Source organism: Podarcis gaigeae, assembly GCF_964106915.1.
Source record: "Podarcis gaigeae genome assembly, chromosome: 15".
NCBI classification, from domain to species: Eukaryota; Metazoa; Chordata; class Lepidosauria; order Squamata; family Lacertidae; genus Podarcis; species Podarcis gaigeae.
This window is the reverse complement of record NC_139692.1, coordinates 37,783,096-37,808,935: the sequence shown is the minus strand read 5'-3', so window position 1 is coordinate 37,808,935 and position 25,840 is coordinate 37,783,096. Positions and strand designations below refer to the sequence as shown.

The window sequence follows — 25,840 nt, the reverse complement described above, 5'->3', positions numbered from 1 at the left end:
ATATATCTATTCTAAATCAATCCAAAATTATGTCTTTATGATTGCATTCTTAACTTACTCCTTATCCATCTTATTCCTCTGCACATGGTTCTCTCTCACACATGGATGTGTATCTGCTTCATCTCTACCCATTTTTCAAATACTGACTGAAACCCCTCCCCATCCCCATTTTGAAAAATTGTCCTGCCAAGTTAAAAGATTTTTCATTTTCCCCTTCAAGGGCAATATCTCTTTCTCGCCCACCCCAATGTGCAATTAGGTTTGAAAAAGCTCCCTCTTCATTCCTCTTGGTCTAGAGAGACCAAGACTCTTTTCTAGGGTAACTCCTACTCAGGATGCCCGAGCCCCTTTTGTATTTACTGGAACTCCAGAGCCCTTCTGATTCGAGCTTTCATAGCTGCCCTGCCTTGAAGTCTTCACACTGCACAGATGGGACAGCCACAAACACAACAAGATAAGCAAGCTGTTTTATTGAAGCTGCCATTACACGATGCTCCAGAGAGGGCATAACTAGCAGCAAGATATTAAATCGGACTTTGTTATGGCATGCATCGACTCAGAGTGGCATTATGTTTACAGAGAAGCCATACGTCTTTCTCCCCCTCCTGAATATGCTAAAGGCTGTGTGCCGTACTTATTTCATTAAAACCCTATTAAGGAATTAGAAGCTGTTGTGCTGCAGAGAGGAGGGTATTCTTTACTACTTTAAAAGGTCCTGTGTTTATATATACAGGTGCAAGCGGTTTAATTAAATGTGCAATAAATCAAATATAATTTGCTACAAGAGGCGGCTGCTAATCTCCTCCAGGTTATTTATTGCTTGGGCTTCATTAGTGCTAGGAGACCTTCCAACATACAAGGAGGGTGGGTCCTTATCACCCAGCTAACCTCACACCTCACAGCTGACTCAGTGTGGTAAGATCAATGCAAAAACGGTATCACTTATAAAAGAGCTCCCTGGACAACCAATGTCTTGGCCAGAAAAAGGGGTGTACCATAGGGGTTGGGGTATCTAGCTACAACTAGCCTTAATCTTGCGATACCTGGACCCAGCGAATGCGCTAGGCTTCTCAGTTAACTTTAGGTCATTCATTTCACTGAGTTACCTCCCCCCCCCCCATAATAACATCACAATGAATTAGGTTGCCTCCTCTGCAGGGAGCGATCATGTATACAAAATGTTATGAAATAAGTAAGTAAAAAAATAAATCTTGCTGGCTTTCAGGACTGGCAGACACACCAATAACCTGCTAGGATGGGATTAGGCAAAGGAGAACCTGAATTCAGTTCCTGTCTCTCTGCCTGAGAACTGATCCCTTTTTAAATACTTCAAAACCACCAATCAATGGTCTATTTCCATAGGTTTCCCCTATGACAAATATGGGGAAAGTTCCGTTCTCCACATGTTACTGAACTACAATTCCCATCATCCCTTGCCACTGGCCATGCGTGCTGGAGTTCGCATTCATGGGAGTTGTAGTTCACCAACATCTGGAGGGCCAAATGTTCCCCCACCTCTGTCGTATAATGTCACCAGCTGCACCGAGATAGCACACACACACGTTCTTCCTCTGGGCTGCATTTCTTTTTGTCACTAGAGTGGCTGCGTGTCCTACGTTACAGACAACAGTCCTCAGAGAATGCAAGAGCCTGGCTGCTGCACCCATCCAAAGACCCATCTAGTCCAGCATCCTGTTCTCACAGTGGTCAACCAGATGTTTCTGGGAAGCTCACAAGCAGGACATAAACACAGTAGCCCTCTCAAGGTTATGTATTCCTTCCTTTCAGCACTTTGTAAGGGGTCAACCCTATTTGTGGCAACCTTTTAGTAGGACTCAGAGGGGCATGAAAAGAGGAAGTACAGGAAAGTTTGCTTTGATCTCATTCAAGCCAAGGAGCTGTCAAAGAGGAAGGGCTCATACACGACCACCATGATCTCAGAGCTTCCAAAACAAATCATTTGGGGCTCACAGTCTTATTTACAGCTCAGCAACCTTCCCAAGGCAGCATAAAACGCTCGACATAATATTTAGCAGTCAACAGGGCCTTCTGTGGACTTTCAGGATTCCAGTAGGGAGAGTGGGTTTTCCAAATACACCCTCAGACCACCCACTCATCTCTACTTATATTTACGTTTATTATTTTCTCCAGATTCAGGTGCGGATAGCAAAAGGCGATGGCCCAGTATCACACAGGCCCAATTCAAGCATAAGAGCACTGCTAGGTAAGACCAAAAAGTCCATCTACAGTGGTGCCCCGCAAGACAAATGCCTCGCAAGACGGAAAACCCGCAAGACGAAAGGGTTTTCCGTTTGCGAGTTGCTTCGTAAGATGAATTTCCCTATGGGCTTGCTTCGCAAGAAGAAAGCCCATAGGGAAATCTCCGGGGACCTCTTTTAAATGCTGGCGGTGGGGAGCAAAGCCTTTCCCCGCCCCTCCGGCCTTCAGAAGAGGTCCAGGAAGGCCGGCGGGGGCCGAAAGGCTTTGCTCCCCCCGCCAGCATTTTAAAAGCTGTCCGGGATAGCAAGGAAGCGCTTCCCGCTATCCCGGACAGCTTTTGAAGGCAGGCGGGGGGAGCAAAGACTTTTGCCCCCCGCTGGCCTTCAGAAGAGGTCCTGGACCTTTTCTGAAGGCCGGCGGGGGGCAAAGGTCTTTGCTCCCCCCTGCCTGCCTTCCCGGGAGAGCGGAGAAACGCAGCTGCCGCCCGCCGCCCGCCACCATTTTAAGATCGCCCCGGACAGCGGAGAAGTCCTCCGCTGTCCCGGGGTTTTTTAAAATGCTGGGGGTGGGAAGAAAAGCCCTTGCCCCCCCCCCAGTCTTCAGAAGAGGTCGGGGGACAGACTGTCCCCGGACCTGGTCTGAAGGCGGTTTCCATAGGAACGCATTGATTGATTTTCAATGCATTCCTATGGGAAACCGTGCTTCGCAAGACGAAAAACTCGCAAGACGAAAAAACTTGCGGAACGAATTAATTTCGTCTTGCGAGGCACCACTGTACATGGTAGAAAACAACTTGCTGTGTTATTGAGTCAGACCATTGATCCATCCAGCTGAGTATTGTCTATGCTGGCTGGCAGCAGCTCTCCAGGGTTTCAGGCAGGGAATATTTCCCAGATATACCTGGAGATGGCAGAGATTGAACCTGGGACCTTCTGCGTGCAAGACAGATGCTCTACCACTGAGCTACAGCTTTCCCCAGCATTCTGCTGCTGAAAAGCCCACTAGCACGGCATTCAGAAAGTAGTCGTCTGCCATTGTTGCTCTGAAGACAGATTCCATTTAGCCACCATGGCTAATTGACTTCTCCTCCTCCATGAACCCATGCACGTAGCAAAATGTGGGCACAGCAGCACAGCCCCAGCCCCATGTATGCTAACACAGTATGCACAGAGAAGGGAACACTATATAAATGAGATATAGGTTTTATGAGGAATGCCCACAGGTAAGCAAGCTTCTTTCCTGTATGTGCAGCGTTGCATTCATAATACAGCCTCGAAAGAAGAACAGAAGGGCACGTCCACATGGGAGCACTGTGCAAAATCAGAGACGTGGGTTCCAGGTTCAACACACACATGCACACCTAGAGCGAAAAGTGTGATTCTGCACAAGGCAGTGCACGCCAGCCCTGGCCCTTCTCCCACATGGATTATGCTGCCTGTAAACAATTCCCATGTACGCAGGTGAACAGGATGATCAGCCCAGGATGTGCACCAGGTGCAGAGTGGCTTGGAAGGATCAGGTGCGCTGAATGAGCACAGAGAGCCAACAAGGAAGGTCCCCAGTGCTTCCAGCTCACACTATGGCTGTAGTTTGGAAAAGGAAGAGTTTGAGAGCAGAGGTATCAAGTCGTATCTAAAACTGCAACTTAAAGAGGGGGAAAATATTATGCATTAGATGGAAAGCTCTTTCTTTGCAACTTACTCCTTTGATCCAGTTATGGCTTCTTAATTTTTAAGAGAAGCAAACTGTACTGAGATCAGAGATAAAGACTGCGCAGAAGCAAAGCTACTAGAGCAGCGGGTTACAAGCTGGCACAGAATAAGAGTCAGATCTGCAGAGAACTACTTGGCCACATGGTGCTGGCATCTCATTCTGGATTTCCTGCTGCTTCGTTGCATATAAAATCAAACGGCAGTGCCTTCCAAGTACAGGCAATTGTGGCAAAATAGAGACACACATGGATCTCACGGGTGACTGTGTAAACTATCAGTCCAGTGTTTCTTCCATGCCACAGACATGCAGAAGATAAGCAACACACATGAAGTGGCTCTTGGCTAACAGACATGTGGACAACACATGTGTTGCAAGTCTGCACACCAGTTCCAATGCCCTTTGGTCCAAGTCATAGGCTCTTCTCAGTGCTCAAATTACATGGGAGCTGAGAGGAGGCCTGGCTGCCTTAACTTTTGTGATGGCTCCCTGAGTGACATGTTTTAGAAGGCTATGGGGCTAGAATTAGGAGAGGGCAGAGTTTCCCTCCCAACTATTCTCCTCTGTCCCCACCCTCGCAGTTCAAGCACGGACTTTTTTAAAAATGTTACATTTCCAGACCCATGTTCTCCAGACACAGGAATAAACACAGCACTTAAAAATATGAATGGAAACTTGGAACGTGCAAAGAGCCTAAAATAATGACTGAAAAAAATAACTCAAAAATGGAAGGCTATCGTCTCTTCAAGTTTTAAGCATATAAACGGACCCCCTCCTAAAAACACTGTAGTATTATTAGTGTTACAAGCAGCACAGTCATGAATGCAATACGAGCATATGCAAATTTATGTTTACTGCATCATGGAACTAAAAATGTAAAACTAGTCATGGGACTCGAGTTCAGGAAGGGCTTGCTAATTAAGCTGCCGCCCCCTCTCCTTTGCCTCTTAAACCGTGCAGATTTTCTCCACTCCTGCACACGTATGAAATCTGTGTGAAAATACAAGAGATTCTCAAGAAACACAAAATCTGAGGATTTCCAGAGGCTGCAAGGCTCAGGAAGTACTCCCTTCCCCAAATTTAACAGGACTCAAAAGCTGGCTCTCAATTCTCTGCTCTGAAAGCAAAGTGGGGGCGGTGGACACACAGGATAGTCTATTTCTGCTACACCAACGAAAAATGTTAAGAGCAATAGCAAGGATCAGAGGAACAAGTTTCCCTGTCTCCAGTACTCCTCCACAGCTACTGTTTCAAAAACAGGATTTGAAATCCGAAAGGATGTTTTTTGGCAACAGCTCTTCCCCCACCCCCAAGCAGAATCTCTGCTTCCAACACAGCCATACGCACGTGAGGAATAGCAGGAAGCATTCAGGAGGGGGGAGGCGGGAATCACAAATTTAGAAAGACACACAAAGCCCTTCTCTCTCTTATCAATGAAATGCACAGACAGCAACAGAGAAAAACACCATTGCTGAAGTTATCATAGTCGACACATGCTAAGTGAAGATTTTGAGATGGAGACTATTACACGCACACACAAACAACAAACAAACACGACACTAGCTACCCCTTAACTCGGCACATCAATAGAGCTCAGCAAGAAAAGTTTTGTGGGGTTTTTTTAAAAAAAAATATCGCAAGGTCAGAAGTGTTATGAGCTAGATGGGAAAATGCTGGCATCCGATAGGATAAAATGTCTACGCCTCCATTGGTTCAGGAAGCCCCAGTGCTAAACCTGAAAGAGATTATGTAACCTAAGCTGCCCAGCCATCATCTGTTCCCCCTGCTTTGTTTTAAAGAGGCAGTGTGACCAGCAGCCAAGCTCAAGCACAGGACAGGGTAAAAAACAACCCCACTCCTCCTGCCTAACAACTATATAAGATATAGCATCTCTTAACATTTTTAAGCTTATCCCAAAAGCTTACCTACCCACCTACCTCAGTCCACCTGATACCAACCTTATAATCCCCTACCACAAATTAAAAAGAATTCATGCACATTTTAAAATGCTTTATTGTCAGGCAACCCAGTTCACGGTGCTCTTTCTGCAGAACTGCAGCACTGTGGTTTGCACATAATAATAACCATGGCTCATCCCTACTTGCACAAGCAAGGAAACCTCCGGGTTCATGTGTTCCTCACTCACTCTGCACAGCTGGGAGAAGGACTTTGCTAGTGTTTAGTTGTCACGTTGTACAAACAGAGACTGTGTCTGAAGCAAGCTCCAGTTGTAGTTACGTTAGCCAGCTTCATAGCCCATGGTTTGAAAAGAACCAGAAGGGAGGAGGAACTGCATCAACCCAGAGCTCTGTTCACACACACACACAGCGCTTAGCATAAGAATTGCCAGTGCCGCACTTATGGGCACCAAGTTTGCCCATCAGTAAACATCCCAAGGCTCCTGTCAAAGCCTCAGTAATTTCACAATGTAAAAATTCACAATGCCTGATAGACAGTTTGCTCTGCATTGGTTTGGCCTCTCATACCTGCCCCCACAGCAGCCATTTTGTGTTCTGCCATACTCCCACAGCAGCCATTTTGTGAATGGCACCCACAGCCCACCCCCCGAAATTCCAAACGTGACCACCAGCTTCCAAAGGATGGTGACACCCCGGCTTAGAATTATGTGAGAACTTGGCCAGTATCTCTGTCTCGCCAAGGCAATTACATAACTGAGCTAAGCAGCTCTGAAATTCTGGCACCTAGGAAGCTGCCCAGCTTGCCTCAATGCCTTGGACAAAGCACCTGAAAATACGCACAGTTGTTTTTAATTTAAAATATTTTTATTCAGCCCTTCGTTAAAAAAAAATAATCCCAGGGCAGGATAAAAATCAGGTAAAACACATCAAACAATGCAATGTAGAAAAAGAAATACAGTAAAATACAGCAGAACAACCGTAAGCAAGGCAATTCATGAATGGCCCAATATCGGTGTTCAACAAAAACCTGGCCATGAAGGCTATCAGCATTAACCCCACCATATGGGAATGCCTTGCAGACGATTGCAGTGCCTGGAGACAGACATTCGGGTCATGTCTCCACCTCAGTGACCAGAGGAGGAATGACCACTGGGAGAAGTGCAGAGAGAAGAAATGCCATGGTGCAGCTGCAGCAGCAAAACCAGACACCTCCATCTGCCCCACCTGCCTTATCTATCGGTCTCTACAGCCACAGCTGGCGCTGCAGCTCTCCAACGTTTTGACTTTACCAATGGAAGGCACACTCTTCCATTGTCTCCCAAGACAGACAGATACCAACAGTAACAAATCTGCCCTATGCATTTAAAGCGGTATCACACCACTCTGAACCCTTGCGGCTTCCCTCAAAGAATCCTGGGAACTGCAGTTTGTTCCTGTTGCTAAGAAGTATTAGGATGGCCCTATTTTCGTCACAAAGCTACAATTCTCAGACCGATTCAACGGTCAATTTCTCTCCCCTGGAAACACTGGGAATTGGTATTCTGTTTGTCCATCACAGTTCCACAATTTATTTATTTTTTTTTTGGGGGGGGGGGAGCCATGACTGTTTAAAGTGGCATTATACTGCTTCAAATGTATAGTGTAGATGGGAACTAAACATTTTCTCCTCTACAAGATGCCACACAAGACTCTTGGTGGCACGGAAACAATGCAACTCAACTGTACCGATTATTAGTTTTTAAGCACACACGCAGCAACATATAGCTGAAGCACCTGAGCAGCAAACAGAAAAGGGACTCAAAGCATTGCTAGACTGAACCCCAATATTAAACAGAGGAGGTCCTTCCAAATTAAAAAAAAATGGGAATATATTGCCTGGCTAGTCCATATGTGGTACAAACCTGAAATAGACTCTAAGGAATTTAAAGCCACCTCAACTCTTTCCCTCCCTCTCCCCTTGCATCTCAGCTTTCAAGTCTTGCCTTTCATTTTGGCGGGAAAGGTCAGCAGTATAATAGCCCCTTGTTGATGGAGGCCAAAAAATGTAGCAGACACTTACCTCAAAGAAATTAGAGAGCTTTAAAAGGGAAGAAAATCTCTCTCTCCTCCCCCCATACATACACACACTCCTTTGGAGACTACAAAACTGGCAAATTCTCCCCTAATTCTTAGCAGAACGGCAGAAAACAAGAGCCCTCTCAGTGTGAGGCGGGCAGCAAAGACTTGATTATCAGCAATTAGCAAATCGATGGTTCCCAGAAACACTGATTTAGGCCAGCAGCCCTTATTAGTGACACTCAAGGAAAAAAGACAAGGGCGAAAGTACACAGAGACAGAGCCTGTTTCTAAGGCATGGGGAGGAAACAAAAACACCACCTTCCAGAACTACAAGAGTTGAAGAATTTCACTCTGCCACCAACATAGGATCAGTTTGATCCAGTTTGTGCCACACGATGCCAGAGCCTAACCTTACAGGAGTGTGAGGGGCGAGTACCCCATATTTTCCTCATGGGAAAAGGCACGTACCAACAGGTCTGTCACTATTTACTCATCTTGATTTGTTGAACGAATGAATAAAATTTTATTGATGAAAGCAATGGGACACCACAATATAAATACAGCAAACCATCATTATTTACTCATCTTTGGTTTAATGTATTTCCTTTATTTCGACCATGAAAAGGCTTTGCATAATTGTTAACCTGTCTCAGCAAAATTCATGTTAAAAAAAAGGGGCCGCTATATTCCGCCAGAGCACTATAAAGGCAACCTAGGACGAAGGACAAAACTGCCCAGCTGAAAACACAGTCTAGCACTGACCTAGCACACTCCCAAGAGCTGTAAAGCCACCAATGTACATTATCTCAGTCACTGGTACAAAAGGTCTGCCAGGTAGATAGGCATGTCAAAGACATGGAAGGGGAGGCTAAAAGAGGCTTGAACATTGGGTATCTCCTGGACCCACAGAGTCTAGGTGACACTAGCACCTCTTTAATTTTTTAATTTTTAAAAAACAAATTTAAAGTTAGGTTCCTGCACTTAGAGTACTGACCCCAGACTGGGTAGCTGAACCTGCCACCATCTGAAATCCCCCTCAATGCCTCTGGTTCCTATGTACAATGTTAGAAACTCAGGTATATAAGCCAGGCACCAAATGTGTTCCTTAAACCAGGTTGCAAAAACAGAATACCTAGTTGCCATTTTGGGGACAGACGGCTCAAAACTCAATTTTTTTCAATACAACTTTTTGGTTCCAGAAATTCATTCTGATTGTGCAGATAAAATATAGCCAACAGAATTCTATAGGATGTGTTGCTAGTGTGTGCAAACAGTTGAGATCCAAGGATCCCCAGGCACGCACCGCCAAATGGTAGAGACATCAGGCATCATCCTCAGGGCATCTTCACTTGGTCACAATTGCTAGGTGCAAAATTGCCTGGAGAATTTCAAATGTTTTACCTATGTAGTTTCACTCTATGTCTCTGAGAAACATTGTGGGACTGGAGCCACCCCTCCTTTCAGGCCCCCACCACCACCACTCTCTGCTGCCCACAGTTAACTCTGGTGGGGAGGTACCAGGGGACCAACAGAAGATATCCATCCAGCACTGGCTTTAAATGGAGGGCGGGCAGAGGTGCCCATGTGTGAGCAGTGACTCATTCTTCCTAGACCAAAAGCCTAATCACACTTACTAGGAAGTTAGGCCACACTGAACTGAAAATGGCATGGGGAAAGGTATTAAGGATTACTCTGCTGGGGAGGTGGGACAGAAACAGTTCTAACTAAAGAAGTGTCTGTAATGGGTTGCATCCAGTGGTAGCCCTACTCAGAACAGACCTATTAAAAATAAAAGACACAACTAACTTGCGTTCATTAATTTCAGCGGGTCACTTCTGAGCAAAACTCGGTTGGATACAACCCAAACATAACACTCTGCCAGCGCCATGAAAGAGAAAAATCGCTTTCATTCTGTGTGGCTGCCTCTTCGAAACTATCACAGGAATTTTAGCACACACTTTATATTTATAGTTTGCTAATCCCTTCGCTTCCAGAGGGGTTACTTGCGCACACACAAAAGTCTAACCCACTTATTTTAAAAACCAATTAGGCTCTCCCCCCGCCCCTCACAATGCACCAGGAAGCTAGAGAAGTTATACCTCCATTCAGACACCATGCCAAAACACAGTTTAAAAGAAGGTTGGCGGGAATCTGTGGCCCTTCAGATGTTGCCAGACTACAAACTCCAAACAACACTTGACATGCTGACAGGAATTGCAATCCAACATCTGGAGGGCCGTAGGCTCAGCACCTAAATCACAGCATGAACTCCCAAACACACACTTGCCAAACCCTGACATGGAGCAGTTTTGCTGCTTCTGTTTCTGTTTCCCATTCAGCCAACACGACCATCCCTGCACAGAGAAAGGGCCACAAGTCTGACATCCCGAGAACCTAGGTAAATTATTTGACATTGGTTTTGCCAGTTGTTATTACCTGATAAAGTAAACTTCGCTTTTTTTTCCCCTTTCCCACACTGCTGCCCCCTTTCACTTTGTGTGCCTTGTAGTAAAGACTATAAGCCCACAGGCAGGCACTATCCTGCTTTAATTGACACTCTGGGAGCCTTTTCAGCAAAGCAACTGGCTGCGTCTATCTCCCAGCAATCCCACAAGTGCCAAAGGGCCCCAACCAATTTCAGTACAGCTGCTACCTGTAGCCACATCCCATTGGTAGCAATCAGTGGGAGGGGGGAGGCAGGAGGAGACTGCAATTTTGAGCGTTTTTTCATCTCTATGGTGACAAAAAGCTATGTGAAGGCAAATAAGGGTCCCTTTCTATTCAAGAGGTTTCTCATTTTCAGTGACCACCTTTTGCAATATTTCTGGGAAGACAAGAGTAGTTTGAGGAGTGAAAAAAATTAAGGGGGGAGGAAACTTTTGTAGTTGTTTTATTACTTTGCTTAATGTTCCCCCTCCCTTTTGAAGGTTATCTTGGGGTATATTTTAGCCCAGGGTTAAAATATACCCCAAGTATATTTGAAAATCCCCACTCTGCTATGAAGCTCATGAGGTGACCTTGGGCCAATCACTGCCTCTCAGCCTAAAGTACTTTACAGGGTTGTTCTGGGGATTAAATGAGGAGGGGGAGAAGCAGGTCAGTCTCCTTGGAGGAAAAAGGTGGGACATAAATGCAGTAAAAAAAAAATTATTTTAAAAAAAACATAGCCACACGTACAGAAGTTAAATCTGTTAGCAGAAAGATACATGCACCATTAATGTGAATGCTCACACATTAACATTAAGATACAATGTGGCACACAGCCTGCTTTTTCACATGCATTTCATTTTGAAGTGTTGAAAACAGATTGGAAGACAACTGCATTTTTCTAATAAATATTCACACACACACACACAGGGAGGGAGGGAGGGAGTTTAAAAAACAAAGCAGGAATGGTTATTGCAGTGGTTCTCAAACCTTTTTCTCTGGGCCACATTTTCAGAACCAAAGTCTGCTTGCACCACACCGAATTTTTTTTAATTACTATTGATAAGAAATACATGGGGGGGGGGAAATCTCCTAGCACTGCTTGATTTATAACATAGAACACAACTACTTTATAATATGATCATGGGACATCCAGAAAGGATCAAACAATGCAGCTACATAAGAACATGAATCATTCCCAAAATATAATACCGACTGTCCTTGAATCTCTCCCATCACACTTGCCATCCTCTCCTGCCACACCAGTGTGGCACACCACACCCTCTGAGAACCAATGTGCTATTGCAAAGTAAACTGTTTCACTAAAGTACAGAGTCTTTAACAATATGTTATCAGCTGAGGAAGTGCATGGGCGATAATGCTTGGTATGAGGTATTGTGGGGTATTACATTGGTACCTTGGGTTAAGTACTTAATTTGTTCCGGAGGTCCATTCTTAACCTGAAACCCTTCTTAACCTGAAGCACCACTTTAGCTAATGGGGCCTCCTGCTGCTGCCACGCCGCCGGAGCACAATTTCTGTTCTCATCCTGAAGCAAAGTTCTTAACCCGAGGTACTATTTCTGGGTTAGCAGAGTCTGTAACCTGAAGCGTATGTAACCTGAAGCATATGTAACCTGAGGTACCACTGTACTAGCATGTCCTTTTTTCCCATATGTGAACACTGGAACAGCCACACAACCACCAGCAGCATCTGAAGCAGGGATGGGGAGCCTGGTGCCTTTGGGGTGGTGTTGGACTCCCAACTCCCACCACCCCAAACCGTTGGCCATGCTGGCTTGGGCTGATGGGAGTTCAACAACATCTGGAATGCCATGGGTTCCACATCCCTCATCTAAGTTGGGGGAGTGGATATTTTCCTGCATCGTCCCACCAGATCTTCATCAGGCCAGATGTTACAGACTGTCCAGCTGCCTGGGTGGAGAGATACTTTGAATCCCAGAGACAACATATGGTCTCCTTGGTCTCTGTATTCTCTCCTAGGGTCACCCCAGAACCAGCACACCAGGAGACGCTCTAAGGCATGGGTAGGCAAACTAAGGCCCGGGGGCCGGATCCAGCCCAATCGCCGTCCAAATCCGGCCTGTGGACGGTCCGGGAATCAGCGTGTTTTTACATGAGTAGAATGTGTGCTTTTATTTAAAATGCATCTCTGGGTCATTTGTGGGGCATAGGAATTCATTCATATATATTTTTTTCCAAAATATAGTCTGGCCCACCACATAGTCTGAGGGACAGTGCACCGGCCGCCTGCTGAAAAAGTTTGCTGACCCCTGCGCTCTAAGGCTTGGGCAATAGGCACTTTCCACCACTGTCTCTGAAGAGCATTAAGAAGGCACTACTGCCTTTAAAAACAATGCTACATTTCCTATATACTGTATTGACAAAAAGTGAAGTTATCTGCCTTGAAGTCTTCTTATCAGGCAGAAAATCAGGCTGCAAATATTTTAAATAAATGTTGGAGGGTATGTTTTGCTTGACAGTATCTAGTCAATGAACCCAGGGCAGACTGCAGAGGATTCTGAGGGCAGAGCTGCTGGTAGACCAAAAGCATGGTAGGCGAAAGGCAGCACTGTAGCTGCTCATGATCAATAATGTTGGACAGGGTGCCTTGAAAGGTGCTTACCCATCACTAGTGATCCTTCTCAAAGAACTCCTGATAAGCTTCCAAGGAAGCTCAGGACACAGTTCAAACACTACGGCTCCAACTTTAAATGGGCAACACTGGCGAAGATTGCTGTGTTTCCTGCTGTATTTCCTCAAAGGAAAGCAGCCTTTCCATGCAGTTTCCCAATGATTCTGTTTAGGGAGGGCAATGTTGCAAAGGAACTTAAGAGGTACTGAATCACACCAGCAGTAAGCATCAGACTAATTGCACTGGTATTGCACTACCTCTTGCATGTGCAAAATAATTCCTAGCACAAGATATTAAATTAGCAGAGAGAGAGAGAGAAAGTATAAACTATACTAAAATCCTACAATATGTGACAGCTTTATTTTTGCACTTTGAATCTCCAAATTCTGTACCCAGAACTATAAACTGTAATTACACTTGCATGTATCTCTTTTGTATAATTAATTCTGCTTTCAAGTTTCAGGGATTAACACTGAACAGTGGTGAACAACAAGCAAATATGGGGTATGCAGGTTAGATCTAAATGGGAAACAGCACAGGAAATAGCACAGTGGTAGGAGGGGGAGACAACAAAGGTCCAATCCTGATTAAGGCTGCCATCCTGTACACAATTATATGGGAGTAAGTCCCATTTAACTCAATGGTACAAACAGCACAATCCTATTCTTCTGTGTTCTTGGGTTTAATGAAGCCTCTGGCAACTTCTATATGTTCCACTCTCCTCTCAAGAACCATGAGAACTACCAACTTGCTTAAAGAAAAAAACAATGAAGAACAACAAAGGATAATGTCCATTAAGCAAAAAGATTCTCAGAATGGCAACCTCTGCAATAAGTGCTGGAGTCTATCTAAATTGTGCTGGGAACTGCAGAGTACACATAAATATATATATATATTCAAACAGTCTGCTGAAAGATTAGGCTGGAGTAGAAAACCACACTGTAAATTCACCAGGAATGGACAGGATAGAAAATGTCACTGAGTTAGAGCAACAAACATTTTGTACTCCAGACCACCTACAGAGCCAAAAATATAGTACACGGTGCTCCATAATGTCCCTTAATTTAGAAGTATTTCATCTTGCAACACTAACACATTAAGGTACATTTTAAAAAGAAGCCATTTTCAGTTTTCATCTCGCAGCTATAACACTGTGTTATTGCTGAAAGGCCAGGAGAGCAGGTATGGGAACAGCTAATGCATCAAACAAGGGCTTTCGAGAATGTAAGAAACATTACAACATGTAAGCAATTCTAAAACAGACTCTTGGGTTGGGGTATTGTTTAGGCAACTTGGGGGGGGGGCGTTCTGTTGCTGTTAGTAGTGCTGTTAAAATTGTTTTAAATTATTTTAAACTGCTTTTTAACTTGTGTATTTTTAAATTCGGGGACAAGACAGGTTGAAAGCATATTACATCGGTCCTGGTCCAACCGCACTGGCTGCCAATCAATTTCCAGGCCGAATTCAAAATGCTGGTTTTGACCTATAAAGGCTTAAAATGGCTGAGGACTACAATATCATGGTCCCCATATAAATCCAAATCCTATGATCATCCTCTGAGGCTCTTCTTCATGTGCCTCCTCCACAAGAGGTCCAGAGCGTAACAACATGAGAACAGACCTTTCCTGCAGGGGCTCCCCAGAATATTCTTCCCAGAGAGACTCACCTGGCGCACTCATTGCATACTGTATACTTAGGCACCAGGCAAAAACGTTTCTCTATAACCAGGCCTTTGGCTGATTAACATTATAAGGTCTTTTAAATGGCGGACTCATTCCTCTTAGCGTGTCGCTTCAGCCAGTCGTATCATGGATGACGAAGGAAAACAACCTTGCATTCAGAATGTAAAATGACAGAAGCCAAACCCAATGAGTGTGTGAATAATGATTTTTGCCACCTGTCTGGTGAAAAATTTGTCTTTGACCTTTTGCTGTCTCCTATAAGTGAAAATGAGGGTGAAGTTTTTGTCGGGCTCATGGGCCATAAAGAAAAATGCATTGCGATGGCTCTTAAAGCAACGAAAGACCCAATTCCTCCATCACCACTTGCGGATGAACTAACACAGAGCCCCATTTAGGAGAGGAGAAATTTGTGGAGATTTTTAAGGAAGCTCGCCAGATAGCAATCCAGATACAAACTGGAAGCAAAGCGAAAAGGAACAACGGTCGCCAGCTGGAAGAGCGAAAGACAGAGGCTGTAGAAAAATTTGTGCAAGAATCTAAATCAAAACTGAAACTCCTTGAGAAAGGAATAGTGATGGATCAAACCCCAAAGGAAGTTAGGAGAGAGACTTAATGTGTGTGAGAGAGTCCACTCTCCCCACGGCCACCTTCGTTTCAGAAACATTCTAGGCAGCCGATCGCAGGGATGGACAGCTCTCGTTCTCCACAAATTCCTCTAAATACTTCTAGTCCTGCCAGAATGAGCAAATTGCCCCACACACCACTTGCATCTTTAGCGCAAGGGAAGAGTGACACAACAAATAACAAACTGAGCACAGTTCAGACTGTAAAAAATGCATCTGCATTTGGAAATGGTCTCTTGGCAGCGGGACAGCCAATAGATCTGAGCTCTCCTCTCATCATTTTTACAACAGAAGGAAATAAAGAGAACTTAGATTTTCTTCTTCTGAAGTTTTGATTTCTTGAGCAAATCTCTTAACCTGGAAGAGTTTGAGCACAAAAACTGATATTTCACTAAGCAGGGTGTGGTTGGGTAACAGATGAGTAAAATAGACATGAAGTTTTAAAACTGAGCACTTGACAAATGTAATGTTGATGTGTTGTTAAGGAATAATAATAAAGACTGCTTAAATATTGATTACTCTGTACTGTCAAGAACTGATTGCAAATGCCTTGTGTGTTAAAATGTCTAGTTTTCCACAAATTTGTCAAATGTCATGAATTAAAATAAAGCAATTGCATTCTAAAAAAAAATATAAGGCCTTTTAAATGTGTTTGTATGTAGTTTGCTTTGTTTTTGCTTTGTTATTTATTTTGTGTTCTCATTTTGTATTTTTACATTGTGAACTGCCCTGCGATCTTCGAATGAAGGGCGGTATACAAATTTAATAAATAATAACAGAATCAATAATAAAGTTTTTAAATAGTACACACACACACACACACACACACACGTACGTTTCCAAGGGGAGAAAACACAGGGAAATTTCCTCCCTTGATCGAGCAGCTACATGCTCAAACGACCCAATTAGTACATATCTGCCTAAATTTATTTAACATGCATAATCTGGTCCATGAAAGCGCATGAATTTTCTTTTGCAGAGGTTGGAATCCCATCCAACCACTTGGGGTAGGGGCAGAGAGGAGAGAGATAAAGGACCAATTCTGAGTATCCAGATGGTCCAAACACACATGCCCATTTCAGCCCCATTTATAAACAAATGGTTCACAAGTTTGGATATATTCAAGGTTAAACTGTACATTAGTTGTGGTTACAGTTCTGAGTGGAGGAGGGGGAGAGAACACACAAGGTCCATAGCTTGGCACAGAGCCCCATAGTGTCTCACCTGGAAGATCCCAAGTACAACCCCAGGCATCTCCAGTCAGGAATTACCCTAAGGGAAATCAGGAGCTTCCCTCCCAAAAAACCACTTCCGTCTATCCCATTGGCTCCCCCAGCTTTCAGTCACTGGATATTTGCATTTCTGCACAGCATACTCCTTGCTCCCCTCGCCACTTCTCTGCTTACCCAGAATTGCTGCTTTTCTTTTCTTTTCTTTTCTGAAGTCAGTTGTTTCCAATTAACAAGGCTCAAGCAGCAGGCTGGGAAATATCCCTCTCTGCCAGAGAGCTGCTGCCAATCAGAGTAGACAATACTGGGTCTGATGGACCAATGGCCTGATTAAAGTTCGCCTCATCCATTATCATGGGCGTAGCCAAAGGGGAGCAGGGGGGCAGCTGCCTCCCCCCTTAGATCAAGTAAAATAATAGAAATATTTAACTAACTGACCGATCACGTCGGTTTTGCCCCTCCCCCAAAAGCCCTCCCCTCCCCCCAAAAAATCCTGGCTACGCCCATGTCCACTATACACCCAACTGATCACTGTGAGGGAGGGCAACCTGCAGATACCATCTTATCAGGAAATCTGTTCCACACAAAGTTGGAACAGGGCCAACAAAGTAGTGGCCCCAACCCTTTGGAATTCCTTCCTGTTACCTTTCAGGCAGGTACCCGATTGCGTGTTGAAGCCTCTCCTCCTTTCATCAAGCCTTCTAAGTCAAGCATTTTATCCAAGTCAGTATCTGAATTTATTTGAAATTGGTTCATACACGGAGCTATTTTCCTATGTATGGTTATTTAATTTTAAAATTTCTTTTCTTTACTTTTTTGTCATCGTTACTACATATGCACTGGCTTCAACTGTTCCTGCGGACTCAAGATGTTTTGCATATGTTTTTTACAGTATCGTGAAATGCTTTTGAGATTATTCGTAGGAAGCGATTCATAAATGAAACAAAATAAATAAGGCAGGTGCGTAGTATTCACAACTACAGCAGCGTTATCGACAAAGGCCAATCACACGCATACATCTGCACATTAGAACTGGTGCCTATGGCATATAGAGCTAGTAGGCAGGCCTATTTATGGCATTCAGTGTGTAGAACAAGCAAGTGGCGACATTGCTGCTCCTTAGGGATAGCACAAAACATTGGGGGGGGGGACCACTTCTTATCCCACCCTGCAACAGCATCCCTGAATGGCAGGAGGAGCTCCCTGCCTACCCCTCTTCCCCAAAGAACAGCCGTCGCAAAATTTCAGGGAAGTTTAACTCATTATTAGGGATCTCTTCAGCGCTTTTACATGAAAAGCGCTTCCCTGCAAGCTCTCAAGTCAGTTCGCAATACCTACTGGAGTGTTGCAGACAGGGAAACGAAGAATGACAAGAGAACCACCAGCCCGGGGCCACCCAGCAAGTCCAAACTGGGCTGGGATTTGAAACAAGGTCAGTCGTGTCTCCCTCAGTTCCATCCGATGGACCACACTAAGACTTCCCCTCCCCTCTCTCTCCCGTCCTTCCCAAGTTAGATTTAGGAGCAATTGAGGAGATGAAAACAAGATGCTGTATTGCTTTAAGTAGCAAGGGATATTAAAACATCAAATGAAATGGGACCCCCCTTTTACGAGCTACTTATAGTCGAAAGGGCTGCTTTTTTTCTTCCCCTCAAGCATGCAAACACACATTAAAAACATTTTTAAGGGACCAACGAGAGTTGTTTTAAAAACAGGCAGCAGACACCTTTTTTCCTCCGTGCAAATTTAAAAATACACACAGAGAGAGTGAGTTTAATGCTTCAGGCTTGGTTACTCCCTTTTGTAAAACCTTTTTTCCACGTACATATTTTCTTGGGAAAAAGAAATGGGAGGGAGGGGGGTAGAAAGAGAGAAAGCTTAGCCCCACAAAGGAGTATGAAATAAATTGCTTTAGCGAAGGTTAATAATATCCTGTCGCCCTGGTAAAAGACTCAATTACAAAACCTTCAGAAGAGCTCCCAAGGAAGCCATCTGCCCGCAGTGACAGAGGCTTAAACAGGCAAAAATACGGAAGATGGCTAAAGTGTCCCCCCCCCATACAAGAGGGACTGGATGGGGAAGAAACAAGGGCAAAGAATGGGAAGACCATGAAAGAAAGAAGGAGAAAGATACAAAGAAGGAGAAGAAAGGTTAAGGACTGTGACCTGAGGACTCAAGGTTATATAAAGGAAGAAAAGAGTGGGGGGAATCCAGACCCAGAAAAACTATAAATCACTGGGACACGCAATTCTCCATAATCTCAGGAAAGAATTATGGCCCAGGGAGACCAGCACTAATTTTAGTATTGGAATTATTATGCAGGAGGGAACATGAATGAGCAACACCCATCTCCCTGCTCCTAACAGACTGATCTAGATCAGGAAAGCTCCAATGAAGGAGACAGGAGAAAAGAAAGTGGGGGGAGCCTTTTGGCCAAACCTGCAAAAAGAAGCCCAACCAATGTGTGTAGAACAGGGATGGTGAAGCTGTAGCCCTCCAGGTGTTATCTGCACATGCAACACCTACCATCCTCAGGTCAAATGGTCAGGAGTAAAGGGTGATGGAAGTTGGAGTTCAGCAACTTCTGGAAGGCACCGAATTGGGGAAAGCTGGTCTTCAATCGGGACCCTCTATTGTTCAAGACGGGTTGCAAGAACAGCACTACTACCATCACATAAATACATCAGAGAAAACTGAGAAATGCATGCTTGGGCTGAAGATCACTCTTGGGTTTGAGACGTTTGAAGATTTATTCTTCCACTCTAGCACCTGTTCCCCAGGGTCACAGGCCAGGGTATTCCCCAGCTCTGCCACCCGAATTAATTTTAGCAGGAGATACTAGGGACCATCTGCATGCAGACCTAGTCTGGACAAATGATTCATCGTATGGTCAAAATTTTGCTGGACTGAACCACTTGGGAATAAAAGTAGCTGATAGCACTCTGCAGTATTCCATGGTTTTGGGAGGATGCTTTCAGGTAGAAAAATAGTACATTAGGGAAATGGAGTTTTCCACACGCAAGCAGGAAAGAAAACAAAAACAAAAAACTACCAGTAAGTCTTCAGACATGCAACCCCTCCAACAGCTTGGAAATAGTACAGTCCAGGAATAGGTGAATGTGAACACAGACTTATACCTAGTAAGGTAAGTAGTACATCTGGTCCCAGTAATGTCTGCTCTGATTGGCAGTGACTACCTATGGTATAGGAGCATTACTACTAGAGATCTTCTAGCTTGCAATATGGTGCAATGAACCTGGGACCTTCTGCATACAAAGCATAAGCTCTACCACCAAGTTACAGCCCTGTATTTTACATGGAGGCCTCACCATGACATTTTTATGGGTCAAAGAAAGCCTCCCCATAACAAGACCAGCCCACAATAGCCTATTATGCTGTAAATTATTTGCTAGTCTTTAAGGAGCCCACAGACTCTGCCTTTTGTGTTTTAACAGCAATATGGGTCTCAACGTAGGGAAGAAACCAGACACAGTTTGAGATTCAACAGGCAGCAAACAGGAACACACAGAATTTTATATTCTCTCGTGGCTGGATTAAGGAGTTTTACCTTTTCCGCCTGCCTGCACTCAGCCTGTGCCCACTTCAAGGGCATTTAACTGCCTCCGTTTCCAATTATTCCCACTCAGGTAGAGCCAAAAGGTAAAAACAAACAGATGGTGTGATGTTATCTGCTTCTACCTCTCTTTTTTTCTTTTTCCTTTTTGGTTAGGTTCCATAGAAGCAAATCTAAAAAGAAGTCACCCACAACAAGAGGAGAGCTGCACCTGCCAAACAGTTTTAAGAACATTATGAAAGAGCAAAAGTTCCTTTGATCTCTCCTGTGTTAAAGGAGCTTGCTATTGCATGCAAGCTCCCAACATGGGGTGCAGAGCCTAATTTTCAAAAGAGACGCAGATTCCAGTGATATGCATTAACCTAAATTAGAGGTTATTAAGAAAACATGAAGCGGCTGTCCAGTAAGAGAAAAGGAACTGGCACCCAGCATCTTTTAAGCCATCAAGCACAGGGCCAAATCCAGCTCTGAGGACCACCAGGTGGACCCTTCAAGTTACCCAGTTACCCAGGTAGGAACAGTGTCTGTGGTGGGCCCTCCCCAAAGTAGCCCTCCTGTAAAAATCAGGTGCCAAGATTTGCTCAAAAGAGAAATGAACTGTGAAATGGGAGGCAGTGCCTTGGAGATTATATCTCCTCCATCACACAATGTGTCCGTGGTTCTCAGTAACAAGCAAACAAGCAGAGCACCCTGCGCATGCTCAGAGGCATGCTAAGTTAGATGACGGGGGCTGAGCCCTGGCATTCACAACTCGTGTTATTTCTTTGTATTTCTCCAAATAGTTCTGGCTGGCACACACAGTTCTCTCCCCTCCCTGCAACATTGAGAGGTGGGTTATGCTGAGAGAGAGAATGAGAGTTAGTACCTGGCTGAAAGCCATCCAGTGAACTTTGCAGGTGAGCATGGATTTGAAGTCTGTTGCAAGTCCAGTGCTGAAGCAGGTATACCATGCTGTGCGTCAAGAACTGGGTATTAGCTGAGCTCTTTCAGTTCAAGACGAAGTCACAGCTCATTTCATTCTTCAGGCATCACCTCCTTGTACGCAGCCTTCCAATCGCCAAAGTACACCAGTGGCCTCTTAAACTCAACTTTATTAGGAGCTGCCATTTTGCACTACTTGAATTGTCTGCTTATAGCATTTTTGCTACCTGCAGCCCAATGTTGGCGGGTGACACTCATTAAGTAGTCCATCCAATATTTCAGAATGCATGCCCCTCTTTCTCCTGTTAAATACTAAACTCAGGGTCAAAACCTGAAGGTCAACGCACACAGCAGATGCAAATTTGTACAATAAAGCCTGGTGGTTTCATTTTGCATGAAAAGCAGACTTGGGAGGCTCCAATTGAAGTCAAGAAGCAACAGAGCTTTACAAAGGTAAATATCAATGTAGAACGTCTCGACTGGGCAGGTGAGGAGAGAGAAGCGGCTTGGGGGAGTTTTTGAGCAGGAAAGTAACCAAAAGAATCAGCCCCTCCCCATGGCTCTCAGATCAAAGCCTTCAGTGGCTGTTTTTCTTTTTAAGTTGTCTTATTACACAAATTCATGTGTTGTTTGCCTCTGAGATCCCAACTTTTACAGGCAAGCAACATATCTCCCCAACATTTAGTCAGCCACATATGAGTGCCCTTTCACACTGAATACATTTGGGTGAGTGGGCAGAAATCTTTTGGATTCCAAAGGATGAAAATGTTGGATTCAGCTATACTGAAAGACCTGCCGTTTTTGGCTCTAATCTTTTCATTCCAGCTGGATATTTTTAATTGTTGTGGCCTGCTCTGGGACCTCAGGGCAAAGGGTGGGAAATAAATCAAAATAATACTAACTTTGTAAGCAAGAAATGATGCCTAAAATTTCTTGCTTTTGCTCCTTCATCCCTCTTCATCCCTTTTCCTTTTGTGTTGTGTCTTTTAGATTGTAAGCCTGAAGGCTGGGACTGTCTTTATCACTGGGATTTATAGAGGGAGCCTGAAAAGCAGGATTTTAAAAATACTTTGAGTAAATAAGCAAACCGTGACGTGCTCTTTTAATTTAAAAAAAATTCTGAAAGCAATGTTTTATCGCAACTTGTACCAGCTAGGATTACCTTTTGAAAAGAAGTGCGAACTAGGAGTCCAAAGGATGTAGGCTGTTATGTTTTGCAAAGCCAAGGATGCATCTGTTCTAAGAAAAGGGAACATTCTCAAAGTTACCTTTCCCAGAAGTTGTTCAGTCTCATGAAAGAATAAGGCCAGCCTGAAGTAGCCAGCGCTTCCCACTCCTTCGCTTGGCAAAGCACCATGACGGTTTCTAGCAGCAACTAGATAAGAGATGCAGGGAACTCTTGAAGAATACAAGGAGAGGAACATCAAGGACACTGCAAGGCAGTTCAAGGTCACTGGTTGCAAAGAGGAAGGCTAGAAAGACACAGAGAAACTCCAGACACGGCGCATGGCTGTGCATACGTTCGGCATACGACAGCCACATTACTGACCAGAATCTGTTGGTCGCAAGATATCTCACTAGTTTGAAAACAGTTTTGCAGACTTCTTATGCATTTTCAGGCACAATTCTAACTGTTTTAACCTTGAAAGACCTCTATAGCTTGCAGCCACTCAAAGGACCACCAGCTCCAACAGGATGACCCCATCTGTCAATTGAGATAATCAGAGGCCAGGTGCTCCCCACCTGACCCTCTTTCCGATGTTTTGATTGATGGACAACAGGCAAAGTCCTTTGTATCTGAGCAGACCGCTGTGAGAACAGACAACACTGAGCTCGATAAACCAAGACAGCTTCCTATATTCCTAGGTTTCCCTTCCTAGTCCTCTCCTATGCAACCTCATGTGACCAGTGACCTATTCGACAATATTTTTAAAAACCTAATCATCTAACAAATAAAGCAGAGCAAGTCCACAGTGAACAGAATCCATAATGCCACTGCCATGCCATGGCACCAGTCCTCATGATGACCAGTAGAAAAGCATTTGGCATCACCTAGAAGGGGGGAAAGGGTGCAATGCTGCGTCAGAAGGCACCCAACACACACAGCTCCTGCTGTATCACAGGACTACAGCCAAGATGCTCACTTTACCAAAGAATAGGGACGAACTGGATTGACAGCAAAGGTTTGCAAACTCATTTTATAATGACCTCCCTAAGTCAAGAAAAACAGCACACTATTTGGGCATCATGAAGGCAGAAAGACAGCTCAACTAGCAGCATTTACTGTCATCCTTGCCCAAGGGCAGAGAGAATTCCAAACAGAAACTGCACTTTTAAGAAGGCTTAAAAAAAGAAAAAGAAATGTGTTGTGTTTGTGTGTGGGCAGAAGAGAAGAAGGGGTTGCCTTGTGGATTTACCGTGCCGTCAATCATCACAGGTATAGGACATTGTTCTCATTAGGGAAGAGGTGGGTTGACATTCCACCATGAGTCCAAAACAGGAATTAAGGGAAATGCATTAAGGCCAAGGATTTATACCTCTCTGAACAACCTTAGTTTACTTTTAGTGGACAAACACTTCACTTTAAATGCCATCTGGTCTGCTTACTTGTGGAGGGTGGTAGGAGAGAAGAGAAACCTACATCCACAGGGCAGCCTATAGGATCTTCAAAGCATTCGTTAGCAAATCTACTTTAAATACCACAGATTCAAGACTGAGAAACACGCCGCACTGATGATTCACCTTTAGATGCAGATGAATCATAACACGGTCCAGCAGCAAGGTGCAAAACATACTGTGTGAAACCTGCCCTGTCTAAAACCCAATTTCTCCTGTGAGGAAACCTTATAATTTTTAGGTAGAGCTTCCAGAAAAAGAGAAGAGAGCAGAATTAGATCGCTAATGGCTTTCCCCTCCAGATCCATTTCTGGAACAAGATTTTTAAGGTTTCTCACGTAAAAAACCTCATAGAGAACCCAACGAGCTGCCAGAACCAAAATTGACGTGTTGAAAACATGTGTGGGGTGGATCCAAGGAGGACAGCTTAAACTTAAATAAAATTTAAAAGTACAGTGAAGCAGGCATGTTTTTCCCCCAACACACAAGTTCAGCCCAACCATATTTACTGCAGAACTTGTTTGAGGGCAATTTCAATTTCAAATGAACATTGCTGGCTTTAGTGATAGACAGCCGTGCTGCTCAAGTCCAGCTACTACTTGCTCTACAACTATGCGTGAACAGTCCTTTTAAGATAAACATGGCAACAAGGAAGGCTTTTTGCTATGGGCAACTTGGGCCATGTCCAAAACTTGAGCACAGCCTTCCTCTCCTCAACCCACCTGGCTATACTAAACTCATTCTCTGCTCTCTAATTCCTGGCTCGGCGTTGGCGTCACCATGTCCTGCTTTCATTCATCGTGTGTGTCAAGAGAGGCAGATAGTGGAGAATCTATGCAAAGCAATCCTATGTAGGTCTTCTTAGAACCAAGTCAAGGTAGGTCTTCTTAGAACCAAGTGAGTTCAAAAGGACTTACTCCCATGTAATCATGTACTGCTTTCATGTCTAATTGTCTTTTGCACAGGAGAAGAATGGGGACAAAGCCATAAAGAGTTGTCTCTGGCTCCTGTGAATCTTCAGCCCCACCTATCATTAGTTACTAATTATTTAACTACCCGCCCTTCACCCTGAGGCAGCGTTAGAAACTCAGATATATAAGCTAGGCACCAAATGGCTCCTTAAACCAAGGTTACTGCTGCCAAAACAGAATTTCTAGTTGCCATTTTGGGGCAAGATGGCTCTCAAATCTTATTTTTCAAATGATGGACTAACTGTGATTGGTTCTCAGTTAAACATCTGGCTAGTTCAAGTGGCAACCTAGAGCTAGGTTAAGAACTTTGAAAACTTAAAAGAAGAAAGGTCACTTTATCCACGGACAGCCCGCATATATATTGGCCTATTTTTTTCTTAATGAACACAGACCTTTCATAATGTAAGAATATTCTTCACAACTGTGAACAGGGCAGTGGGATGGGGAGGGTTAAGCAAAGACGAGCTACAACAATTCACTGTAATGTTGTTCACTGCTCCTGCTCAGGCTGCACAGAAAAAGCATTTTGGTTCCTGAAATTCATTCCAATTATGCAGATAAATTATAACTGATAGAATTCTGCCTAGGCTGTGGTATCAGTGTATGAAAACAGTCCAGATCCAAGGATTCCCAGGCATGCACCTCCAGATGGCAGAGATATCAGGCACCCTTCTGGCAGCGAGGAATCTTCACTTGGTGGCAAGTGGCCGATAATCAGGTGCAAAATGCACCTTGCGCCTGGCTAATTTCAAACACTGCCCTGAGGTCCGAGGATGGGTTACAGCATCAAAACACTACCGTATTAAAAACAATTTCAAACAACTTAAGTTTCCCTTTCCTCTGCCCCACCAATCCCAACGGGCACCGAGCACTATTAAGTGGCGCCCAAGAATGGAAAGGTAAAAGTGAGAAGTCAAGGGCAACCCAACAGATAGGCAATCAATTGCAACCGAAGTATTTGAACTCAACACCATGGCCTATTCAGGTCAAAGCAAGAGCAGAAAGCTCACACAAACCACACACAACTCACACTGTGCATGCACATTCGCTGTTAAAAAAAACCCCTCCTGCAAGTACTTTTGAGTAGTCACTGTGCACCCAGAGGCTCTGTGTGTGTGTGTGTGTGTGTGTGTGTGTGTGTGTGCGCGCGCGCGAGTTGTCTGCTGTTGCTTTGATGTGAAGAGGTCATGGTGCTCAGTTCATGTATTTTGCATGGCTGGCGGTAGGGAGCAACA

At 44.3% G+C, this 25,840-nt stretch overlaps 1 protein-coding gene, 2 long non-coding RNA genes and 1 pseudogene across 48 annotated transcripts in view; 3 read left to right on the top strand and 1 right to left on the bottom strand.

Annotated features, from left to right (window-relative positions):
- The window catches only part of LOC310832750, a 404,622-nt gene that overhangs the window by 162,515 nt on the left and 216,267 nt on the right, over positions 1-25,840 (top strand). The gene's annotated exons all lie outside the window — the stretch shown is intronic.
- MSI2 (musashi RNA binding protein 2) overlaps positions 1-25,840 on the bottom strand; it is a 450,658-nt gene that overhangs the window by 353,315 nt on the left and 71,503 nt on the right. The gene's annotated exons all lie outside the window — the stretch shown is intronic.
- On the top strand, positions 14,806-15,809 carry LOC310833005 (G2 and S phase-expressed protein 1-like; annotated as a pseudogene). Its single transcript has one exon. The product of its transcript is annotated as a G2 and S phase-expressed protein 1-like (transcript).
- LOC310832793 lies at positions 17,328-24,049 on the top strand. The gene is made up of 3 exons (XR_014558442.1): positions 17,328-20,183; positions 20,880-21,471; positions 22,009-24,049. It is a non-coding gene; the product is annotated as an uncharacterized lncRNA (long non-coding RNA).